General features: G+C 47.1%; 1 long non-coding RNA gene across 1 annotated transcript; it reads right to left on the reverse strand.

The window, feature by feature from the left end:
* Positions 1-5,271: 5,271 nt before the first annotated feature.
* Positions 5,272-11,926, reverse strand: LOC134988344 (uncharacterized). Its single transcript, XR_010193834.1, has 3 exons — positions 11,779-11,926; positions 7,754-7,886; positions 5,272-5,526 (listed from the first exon to the last, which is right to left on the reverse strand). It is a non-coding gene; the product is annotated as an uncharacterized LOC134988344 (long non-coding RNA).
* Positions 11,927-12,520: the final 594 nt, after the last annotated feature.

A 12,520-nucleotide genomic window follows, 5' to 3' on the forward strand; every position in this document is an offset into this window, starting at 1 on the left:
AGGGCCATCCTGCGTGACACTGCAGTGACACTCCTAGATGGGCCCGGTGTTTGTGTCGGCCACTAGGGTCGCTTATCTTACTCACACAGTCAGCTACCTCATTGCGCCTCTTTTTTTCTTTGCGTCATGTGCTGTTTGGGGAGGGTTTTTTGGAAGGGCCATCCTGCGTGACACTGCAGTGCCACTCCTAGATGGGCCCGGTGTTTGTGTCGGCCACTAGGGTCGCTTATCTTACTCACACAGTCAGCTACCTCATTGCGCCTCTTTTTTTCTTTGCGTCATGTGCTGTTTGGGGAGGGTTTTTTGGAAGGGACATCCTGCGTGACACTGCAGTGCCACTCCTAGATGGGCCCGGTGTTTGTGTCGGCCACTAGGGTCGCTTATCTTACTCACACAGTCAGCTACCTCATTGCGCCTCTTTTTTTCTTTGCATCATGTGCTGTTTGGGGAGGGTTTTTTGGAAGGGCCATCCTGCGTGACACTGCAGTGCCACTCCTAGATGGGCCCGGTGTTTGTGTCGGCCACTAGGGTCGCTTATCTTACTCACACAGTCAGCTACCTCATTGCGCCTCTTTTTTTCTTTGCGTCATGTGCTGTTTGGGGAGGGTTTTTTGGAAGGAACATCCTGCGTGACACTGCAGTGCCACTCCTAGATGGGCCCGGTGTTTGTGTCGGCCACTAGGGTCGCTTATCTTACTCACACAGTCAGCTACCTCATTGCGCCTCTTTTTTTCTTTGCGTCATGTGCTGTTTGGGGAGGGTTTTTTGGAAGGGCCATCCTGCGTGACACTGCAGTGCCACTCCTAGATGGGCCCGGTGTTTGTGTCGGCCACTAGGGTCGCTTATCTTACTCACACAGCGACCTCGGTGCAAATTTTAGGACTAAAAATAATATTGTGAGGTGTGAGGTATTCAGAATAGACTGAAAATGAGTGTAAATTATGGTTTTTGAGGTTAATAATACTTTGGGATCAAAATGACCCCCAAATTCTATGATTTAAGCTGTTTTTTAGGGTTTTTTGAAAAAAACACCCGAATCCAAAACACACCCGAATCCGACAAAAAAAATTCGGTGAGGTTTTGCCAAAACGCGGTCGAACCCAAAACACGGCCGCGGAACCGAACCCAAAACCAAAACACAAAACCCGAAAAATTTCCGGCGCTCATCTCTACTCCTCACATCATGTCACTGCCCCTGTCACATGCAGCCCTGTCCTCACTGACACATCACTCATATCCTGATATACTCTGTGCTGCTGGGGACCCTGCTCCTCCCACTATATAACTCTCAGTCTGTGGCTTCCTGCTGCCTCCATTCCCCTCCTCACATCATGTCACTGCCCCTGTCACATGCAGCCCTGTCCTCGCTGACATATCACTCATCTCCTGATATACTCTGTGCTGCTGGGGACCCTGCTCCTTCCACTTGCAGCCCCCCTGTTCACAGCACTCTCAGAGATGCTGGGCTGCTCCCAGACTCTCCCTGCACTAGTGCACTGTGAATAGATGCTGTGTACATGGCATCTATTCACTCCCTGTTGCTTCCTCCCCTCTTCGGGACACTGCGGCAGGTGTGACAGCGGGATAGTCCCAGGAAAACGTGACTGCTGGGAGGTATAGTGCAGCCCCTAACTGCCCAGCCCTGACCTAGAATGTACCAGGAAATAGTGATGCTGGAACAAGCTGTGGTGATTGTGATGGGAAATCAGCACCAGGGACAGCGGCACTGACATCTCACTGACGCCTGTAACGCTGCCGCTGGAGCGTGTTTCTTCCTCTTATTTCCTGCTCACAAAACTTTCGCTATCACATAAGACAGGATCACTGTCATAGATCACAGATAAACCCACCAAACACAACGCCTGCGTCAGCCAGCTGCGCTGTCACATCTTTAGTCCAAACCCATACAAAACACCCATCTGCATTAAGGGGCTCATTGAACTGCAATTGCACTTGCGTTCAAAGAAATAAATCATTTTTGACCGTATGCTGAGCTGTACACATCCATGCGTCCGCTCCTATCCATATGGTACCAGAGCCGCCATCTTTATACGAGCGCACTTTCACCTGTCCTATACCTGGCACAAATAGGTCTGTCAAATCAAATGGATCCCTGTGTACACGCAACTCAGCATAGTCGCCATTTCTGCGTAGACGCTCTCAGTCAGCGTAGCCCCCCCCAAATAAATAAAAATATTTCTCTTGTTCTTTATTCGCCCTCATCTCCCACTAAGCTATAAAAGTGTGATTAACTTATACACAATCTGCCTCCCGGATCTTTATTCTCACGCCTCGTAGTAACCCACACCATCCACCCCACTCCTCTTCCCCAACAGCCCAGTGCAGACCCCAGTCTCTGGTGCGAGACCACTCACAGATGTCAAGAGACTCCACGCAGTTCTCCAACTGATAGAGATAAAAAAAAAGAGGCCATTTGGGGGGGTGATTCAGACCTGATCACTAGGCTGCGTTATCGCACAACGCTGGTGTTCAGGTCCTAACTGCACATGCATATGCAACGCAATGCGCAGGTGCGTCGTACAACAACGGTTATCGGCGGTCAGCGACGGGATGGTGCGAAAAATCCGAACGCAGGGGTGTTTGCAAGGTGATTGACAGGAGGAGGCCGTTTGTGGGTGGTAACTGAGCGTTTATTAGGAGTGTCCGGAAAAACGCAGGCGTGTCCAAGTATTTTCTGGGAGGGTGTGTGACGTCGGCTCCGGCCCCGATCAGCCTGTTCTCATCGCACTGGAGGAGTAAGTCCTGGGCTGCGCACACACTGCACACAGTGGAATTTTACAGTTCGGCGTACACATGGAATCGCACACTTGCACGGCGAATATACACTCCCCCTGGGGGCGGCGACTACCTGATCTCAGTACAGCAAACTTTGCAGCCCAGAGATCAGGTCTGAATCACCCCATTGTCTAGGTTTGTGCAAAGACTCAATCGTCACGCAGATGTACATATATATGTGGCCACAACGACGGAGTCTGCAATTCACTCAGAAGTACAGTATATATGTGGCAACAATGAGTCTGCAATTCACAACCTGTGATAAAAACACAAATGTGACCCATGCAATGAAGATAAATAATAAAGCTTAGATACCTTCATTTAATGAGTCATTTAAAACACGAATGAGGCTAAACTGAGCGGTAAGTTCATGGAGTGGGTGGTTTTAAATATGCAGCAGGTCCGACTTTGAATGAACATTTCCCCACGTCTCCAGTCAGACCTACAATGAGGCCGTTCCTAATCTCTGGGGTGTGGGTGGGTTACTAGCGTGCTTCAGAAGAGTAGGCACATTGGTGGTCATTCCGAGTTGTTCGCTCGGTAAATTTTTTCGCATCGCAGCGATTTTCCGCTTAGTGTGCATGCGCAATGTCCGCACTGCGACTGCGCCAAGTAAATTTGCTATACAGTTAGGAATTTTACTCACGGCATTACGAGGTTTTCTCTTCGTTCTGGTGATCGTAATGTGATTGACAGGAAGTGGGTGTTTCTGGGCGGAAACTGGCCGTTTTATGGGTGTGTGGGAAAAAACGCTACCGTTTCTGGGAAAAACGTGGGAGTGGCTGGAGAAACGGAGGAGTGTCTGGGCGAACGCTGGGTGTGTTTGTGACGTCAAACCAGGAACGACAAGCACTGAACTGATCGCAGATGCCGAGTAAGTCTCGAGCTACTCAGAAACTGCACAGAGATGTATTTTCGCAATAATGCGAATCTTTCGTTCGCAATTTTAAGAAGCTAAGATTCACTCCCAGTAGGCGGCGGCTTAGTGTGTGCAATGCTGCTAAAAGCAGCTTGCGAGCGAACAACTCGGAATGACCCCCATTGTGCAAATAAGAACTGTCTGTACCGGATCAGGTGCGCTGTCTGTACATAAGTGCAGCAGGTGAGGCCCACTTCAGGTTTGCTGCTAGTCAGAAAATGCACAAATGATAAGTCTCATTGTGTGATCAGGACCATTCCATAGCCGGTGGTTTTATCCTGTTGTGTGCCGTGAGCTTCTTCTGTCATGTCTGTTATAGAGAATAATTGGCTCAGAAGCCACCGCTGGTAACTGTGATAAACAGAGAAAAAGGACCTGATAGAGAGTCAGAAAAGGAATCCGGAGAGAATCCCACCAGACCCTCAGTAATCCTATATAATAAACGGCTAACATTGCTCCTGTGATGGCACCCGACGGAGCAATTCAAGTGCTGCTTTGTTCGGGCGCACACATCCGTCGGCACTGACATTACTGTTATTCCATCATTCTGATGCACTGGTAACTAGTGATAATATAAGAACATTTGCTTTGCCACCACTGGTATGAATGTGTCTGCATGAGGCCGTCTTACAGTTATTGAATTTCTGGAGGGAACGCCGTTTGGCTTTGAAATAGGTTTAGATTGTGTCTTTGGTTTACGATTATGGATCAGGTGTCTTGACTTTTTGTGGCGCTAGATGGTGGAGATCAGAGGCCTTATAGTGATTCTGCTAATCAGCCTCTGTCAGTATCACAAATGGCAGCTGATTCTCCAGATACGTCAATCTGCAAATCGCCGTCAGTGGTCTATGGTTACATCAGCATGAGGATGATTTAGATTTGTACTATAAGTAAACCTAAAAAAGCAATTAACTTTGGGCCGAATTCAGACCTGATCACAGCAGCAAATTTGTTAGCTAATGGGCAAATCCATGTGCACAGCAGGGAGGTGGGGGCAGATGTAACATGTGCAGAGAGAGTTAGATTTGGGTGGGTTATTTTGTTTCTGTGCAGGGTAAATACTGGCTGTTTTATTTTTACACTGCAATTTAGATTTCAGTTTGAACACACCGCACCCAAATCTAACTCTCTCTGCACATGTTACACCTGCCCCCCCTGCAGTGCACATGGTTTTGCCAATTACTGTAGCTAACAAATTTGCTGCTGCGATCAGGTCTGAATTAGGCCTCTTGTGTCTGGAACAAACCATGCCGCAATGCAAGGGGAGCAAATGCATTTACATTTTGTTCTGTGCAGGGTAAATACCGTCTGCTTTAGCATGTAGCCCATAAATGTTAGACAGAGTTATATTTACACTGCAATTAAGATTTCAGTTTGAACACACCCCACCCAAATCTAACTGTTTCTGCACGTTACATCTGCCCCACCTGCAGTGCAGCATGGCTTTGTCCAGTTGTGCGCTTTGCTTGCCAATCAGAATGAGGCGCCACGTGTGGTTAATCAGACAGGTAGCTGCCACCTGCACGGAGTCATTTAGTGGTCTGACACTGAGTAGTCCTTCGCTTTTACTTCTGGGTGTAACCGCTACAGTCGGTAAGAATTCCAGCAATGGGGTCTGCACTGGTGGTCTCTGGGTAAATACTTCTTTCCCATCTTTCGGCAACGTAACCGGCGTCTTAATGAGGCAACAGCGCTTTGGAACCACTGATTGCTGCTTTGTTTGTGCCACGGGGAGCAGGAGGCGGCTGGAGGGTCCGGACTGATCTCAGAGGATCCTTTGGGATGGCGTAAGTTTGGAGCTGGATGTAAATCTTTAAATTTAAACATATGAAAGGTCGACAGTGGTTACGGTCAAGTACAAAAGGTTGACAGGGTTAAAATATCGACGGACAATGATTGACACACAAATGGTCGACACGTCTTTTGGGACACATCTTGTATATTCCATATGGCCACCGTGACCAGTAAATTAAGCAAATATTGAGAAAATGTGAAAAAATAAAAATAAAAAAATGTGTCGGCAATTGTCATGTCGATCATTTGTATATGTCAGCCTTAAGCACTTTTCACCTTTCATCAATCTTTTGTACATGTCGACCACATGGTGTCGACCAGTACATTGTTGATCTATCATCCGGATACCATGCGTGAAACAGTGCATGCACAGTCTGCAATTGCTTTCTGCAGCGCATGTGCAGTTTGCAGATATCCGCAGGGTCCGTCTGCATTTGGGCATGCTTCTGACTGAGGATCAACCCATTGGTGGCTGCCAGTCATCGCCAGTGCGCAGTTGCACCTACCCTACACTGGGAGCAAAAGACGCGGCGCCCGCCAGGCACCAGGAATCTCGACTGTCAGCATCCAGATGGTAAGTATGCTAGGGAGGGTCAGGCTGTGCGGAAGGGGTTAGGTTTAGGTACTAGAGGAAGGGTTAGGCTGCGGGGGGAGGCACTAAGAACGGAGGGTTAGGAATTAACCGGGGATAGTTGGGGTTGCCTTAAAGCAGGGATGGGGAACCTTCGGCCTTCCAGCTGTTGTTAAACTACACTTCCCAGCATGCCCTACAACAGTTTAAGTACGGCAAAATAGCAAAACTGTAGCAAGGCATGCTGGTATGTGTAGTTCAACAACAGCTGGAGGGCCGAAAGTTCCCCACCTCTGCCTTAAAGTATCAGAAGATTCCCGCGCAGTCACGGCTGCTCTATCTGAGCGCAATAACAATCACAGTATCATGTTAACGCCATTGTAGAGACGCCGCGTGCGTGTGTTCTCCGCAGACAGTCACATTAATAACTTGCGTATTTAAGCACAATGTGGAAGGGAAGCGACAATCGCCCCTAATTAACAGTTTGAAGGCGCCTGAATTAGCATTTAAATGAACCTTATCACCGCGAGCAGATAGCCTACAGTAAGCAATATCTCTGAAGTGGTCACTGAAGCAGCAATTTAATACTCGAGTGTATCAGTGGAAGAAAAAAATATATAAGGACGGAGTTTTCTTGTTAAGGGAGGAAGGAGAGAGAAAGAAAATGACTTCAATTCCCTTGTGTGTGATAAGACAGTGACCTGACCACAATCCAATAGGTTACACAAAGGATGAATTTGAATCCTCCTGCAGGTCTCACACCACTAGCTTCCACAGTGGGTGACATTTATCTAAGAACAGGGCTTATGGCCACATACTGTCTCATTTTTATACCGCTATATACAATAAGTTTTTGCATTTATTCACATATTTACTGGTTCGTAGATGAACTTTTGCAAACAGTGTAAGCACACGCTACGTAACTCACAGTCCAATCGTTTACTAGCGAACATCGGTGGTCTACACACCAGGGAGGCGGCCTTTTTGCAGGTGATCCAGTAGACATAAAAAGGCAGCCTTTCCGTGCTCTATCACCTCACCACTGTACCTGATCTCCAAAAATGTTAAGACTTTAATACCTGATAAATTGATAAGCTGCATTTACACAACTATTAGCCCCACCCACAACATGGCTGCCTTCACCACATGTCAATTAGGGAAAGCAGAAAATGCAGACCAGAGCTGCCTACTGGTGGAAGTGGAGCTCATAGTTCAACCGAAACCTTTCATGGGGCACAGACACTTACCAGTGCTCGAAAATTGTTCCATAAAAGGGGGATGCTCCCATGTGTATAATAACTTAAAAGCCCATCCTTTTGGCCATTGTAGGACCACAGGATAATACTGTATCCCAGCTGGCTCATTTAAATAATCCTGTCCCAGCAATCTTCTTGGGAACAAAACTAGTAACGCTAAGCGGTCCATTTAATTAGGGCAGCGGACTGGATCAAACTCAGCGTAGATAAACAATGGGTCTCAGCTGAGGAACATTCTAGTCCTATCACATTAGCAGCCTTGAGTTCAGTCTATACCTTCAACTGATCATCCCACTATCTCCCCAACTTTACAAATGTGGAAGAAACTGGGAATTCAACCTTTGCTCTCTTCTCCATTGACCTCCCTTTTACGTCATTCTGAATTCCTCCCAGGTATAGATGCTCTTACATTCTTACCCTGTAACTATCTTGGGTTTTTGAGGTTAGGTCAACTGATCCATCCTGACAGGATCCGTTCCTTCTCAGACTGAGAGCAGAACTAGGTCTTCCTCAGTCAGAATGCTGGTCCTACTGTATATCCAGCGGCGCCCTATGTTAGGAAAGTTAATACACAGGGTGATTTGATTAGAGATTTGACCCCCTTTGAATCGATGTGTTCGCAAAAGGAACCTGTACTCCTTTTTGGAAACACGTCATGCAAATTACTAAAGATATAGTTGGTGAGGAAGTACCTACAGGTCCGGAATTCTGGATATTAAACGTAATATCTTAGCCGGTATCTCCTACGACACATGAATAATGCCAGTTACATAGAGATCAGTGTAAACCCTGACTATCAAAGATTGGATGACCTGGATTGATATGTATGGAGGAGATCTCTTTATCTGCCACGGATCACCTTTTCTACTTTTACTGACACGGATTTACTGACTTTAATTTAAAAGCTCTGCCACATGCAAAGCCTGCCCTTAACGGTTTAAAAGGGCTCCCTTAGGGTACCTTTTTGTTAGGGTGGTGTAGTACTTGCTGGTGATCTGAGATCCCCCCCTCTTCCTCCCCTTCGTTCCCTTTGTCAGTCATCTGCCCATCCTTGTATTTGGTTTATTGTGTTATTTTTCTGAAAATATGGATGTACTGTACACAAATATGTTTTGTCTATGGGGGTCATTCCAAGCAGGGGTGTATTTAGGGATCCGAGCGCCCCTGGCAAAGTAAAGGACTGGTGCCCCCCCCCATATTAGGGAGGGCACGTGTGCCAAAAAAGGGTTTGGCCACTCAATAGTACCCCAATTCAAATTACACCAGAGTAGTGTGCCTTACTCACATTACACAGCATAGTAATGTACATTATTCACGTTATGCTACACAGTAGTACCCCTTATACACATTATGCCACACAGTAGTGCCTATATATATATATATATATATATATATATATATATATATATATAGGAAGGCGTGCACACTCCTGGGAAAGTGGGCATTCCTGGGAAAGTGGGCATGGCCTCACAATTTTTTATAATGATATCAAACTATAAATATATAATCACACCCCCTACACATGCGCACACACAATTAGCAGCCTTACACACAATACCCACAGTAGTTCTCCTTACACATAATGTCCCCAGTATAGTGTCAGATGCACATAATGTCCCCCAGTATAGTGCCAGTTACATATAGGCCCCCACAGTGCCAGATACACATATGCCCCCACCGAGCCAGACACTCGTATGCCCCTACAGTGCCGGACACTCGTATGCCCCTACAGTGCCGTGCACTCGTATGCCCCCACAGTGCCGGACACTCAAATGCCCCCACAGTGCCGGACACTCAAATGCCCCCACAGTGCCAGATACACCTATGCCCCCACAGTGCCAGATACACCTATGCCCCCACAGTGCCAGATACACCTATGCCCCCACAGTGTCAGATACACATATGCCCCATGTTGATTTTACTATTAAAGGCAGCACTTTTAGGTAGATTCACTTTTAGAGGCGACAGCTATCCCCCCACCCCGTGTAGTTCAACAACAGCAGGGATGCCCATTAATGATCAAAGAATGCAGCAGCAGCAGCCACTGTAACTGGCGCCGGGGTCCAGCACCGCACCACAATACAGGCAAGAAACTCTACATAAACTACACCCCCCAGCAGCCGCTGCTGCATGCTGTGATCATTACTGGGCATCCCTGCTGGTGAGGAACTACACGGGGTGGGGGTATAGCTGCTGCCTCTAAAAGTGAATCTACCTACTGCCCGTGGGTGGCACCTCTGGGCGGCGCCCCCCCTCGGCTGGCGCCCCTGGCGAGTGCCATCCTGGCCAATAGGAAGATACACCCCTGATTCCAAGTTGATCGTAGCCCTGCAAAAGTTTGGAGGGCAACAATCATGACAATAGACATGCGGGGGGAAGCCCAGCACAGGGCTATCCCGCCCCGCATGTCAGTGCCGCCCCCCCCCCCCCAGAAGTGCAAAAGCATCGCACAGCGGCGATGCTTTTGCACTTTAGGAGTAGCTCCTGGCCAGCAGCGGCTGCGTGTGACGTAACGCAGCCGCTTCGGCCCGCACGACGCACGGTCCGACCACGCCTGTGTTGGCCGGACCGCGCCCACGAAACGGTGGGCAAACGCCCCCGTCCCGCCCCCCCACCCAGTGACCGCCTCTGCCTGTCAATCAGGCAGAGGCGATTGTAGCTCAGCGACGGCCTTCGGCTGTCTGGCATGCGCCGACGCACTGTGGCACCGGCGCAGTTCTGACCCGATCGCTGCGCTGCAATAAACTGCAGCGTATGATCGGGTCAGAATGACCCCCTATATTTGATCCATGTCGTAGGTATAAATATATTTGACTTGTATATCTTGAATAAAATAATATATATAAAAAAGTAGTCACATTAATATTTGCCTAGTCTCCTAGAAGGTGCGATAAACTACCAGTTTTTCTGATAGCCCCCCCTCACCCACGGAAGAGTGGGTGACTCTCCTGCATCCTGCCTACAACTGAAGAGGGTGGATGGAGAGATAATACTAGCAATTGCGGGTCTTTTAGGGGGAGGTGGGGCTAATATATTGCAATTGGCGTCATTTTAGCCTCACCCCTTTCCCCACGGACTCATGATTCACATTTTAAGAGATGGGCCTAATGATGCGGAGAGCCCACCCTCGCCCCCAAAATTGGAGGCTAACGTGAAATGTGGGGTTCTGGGTGGCAACTATGCAGGCTGCATCTCGTGAGAGTTCTGGGGGCATGAACAGTGGCCCGAATTCCACGCTTGTTTGATGCATCCAGAGGCAGCTGTGACACCCGTTTCAGATTGATATTTTGCACCCAGCATGGTTGGCACAAGTGCCAATGCGAAAAACAAAACTGTGGTGGTGCACCTGTGGTGGTGCACCTGCAGACGCACGCATACTGAAACAGATTGTTGGAAGCTCACACTAGCGTAACCTAGTTAGTGGGCTGCCACCGCCAGCTGCAAAAGCATCCCGGCCTGATTCAGGTTTGTTAGCAAAGCAAAAAAACATCACACAACAGGGCAAAACAATGCTGCACTGCAGGTGGGGCAGTAGTAACATGTGCAGAGAGAGTTAGATTTGAATGAGTTATATTGTTTCTGTGCAGGGTAAACACTGGCTGCTTTTGCATGTAGCCCACAAATGTTAGACAGATTTATTTTTACACTGGAATTTAGATTGCAGTTTGAATGCACCCCACCCGAATCAACTCTCTCTGCACATGTTACATCTGCCCCACCTCCAGTGCTACATGGTTTTTCCCATTTGTGTGATTTTTGCTTTACTGACAAACTTGAACCAGGCCATCAGCCCCAAAACAGAATACGGGCAGAGACACAAGCATGTAACTGTACCAAAACGGAATGATAGGAACTACTGCGCCAATGTAGATTACCTGCGTTTGTTACGTTTTAGGACTCTCACAAGAAGGATTAGCTTGTACCTCTGTCTCTTGTTTATGGTCAGCAATAAACACCACGGAAATAAAGGTTCTTACAGTACATACGCTTTGAATCTAAATCCCCCTCTTTTAGCAAATCTCATAAAGTTATAATAATCCAAGTCTGGCGCTGAGAGTTATTTATGTGATTCTTCCAAGAAACGTGATGTATTGGCTGCGCGCAGGATGCAATGTAACCGGATTTCACACCGTTATCCTGTCGCACACATTCATCTCTGTGACTGTAATATTATTACACCAGAAAGGAGCCGAACGGCAGGAAAATTATATTCTCATCCGCAGAAGAACGATGGTAAAAATATCCCAAAATATCCGTTTGCTGTAAATATAAACAGCTGTAATCCTGTTTGAAGTGTTTCATTTACACCGCAGATACGATTATATGATTCCACAGGTGATTTAGGGATTTTCTTGTTCCATAGATTTTTACACAAAAATACACAAACATCTATAGCGTTTAATGCAAAAACAGGTAATTGTGAAGGTGGGACAGAACTTTACCATTCCACGGAACATCCTGCAGGAGGGCGAGAAAGGGATGTGTGTATGGGGCACCGCCATCTGCCCCAAATGTATCTGGTCCCAAGGGTAATTTCCATGAATCCTTGTATTTTTTCACATCTGATTCATATATTGATACCTGCTAAGCTTTCCTATGATGAATAAATGATACAGTATTACTTCTTGTACCTGCTCCGTATGAGCTGCACAATACAACCTTCTTTCACTACAAATATGGCTGCGGGTAGGGTTCAGTGGCGCACGCAGGGGGGTTTCCGAGCACCCAGAACCCCCCCCCCCACCCACCTAAAAATAATAATATATTTTTATTTATTTTTGCTGCATTTTGCGAGCCGAGTATTATTACTGGCTGTCTAGCGTCCTCTGCAGCCTGCTGCCTTCCTGGTGGCACTTGTAATTGCTCAATAAAAGTTTACTTTATTTTAATTATAGTACATATATATCCATGTGCATACATATATACACATGTATATACATACATATAGACACACACACATATGATATATAAATATATATCTGTTAAAAAAGCATATATAGGGGGCGCTCCATAGTGCATAAAAGTATTTAATAAAAATAGACAGACGTACAGAATAAGATTAAACTCGTACCGCAAGGTAACCAGTGTGGGCTGGTTACCACATGATTTCACAATAATCTCCCGACAAAGGCTGGAACCAGAAGTCACCTAGTCCGTATTGGAATCCTCACCCCGCCGTTAGCT

Source organism: Pseudophryne corroboree, chromosome 2 (assembly GCF_028390025.1).
Source record: "Pseudophryne corroboree isolate aPseCor3 chromosome 2, aPseCor3.hap2, whole genome shotgun sequence".
NCBI classification, from domain to species: Eukaryota; Metazoa; Chordata; class Amphibia; order Anura; family Myobatrachidae; genus Pseudophryne; species Pseudophryne corroboree.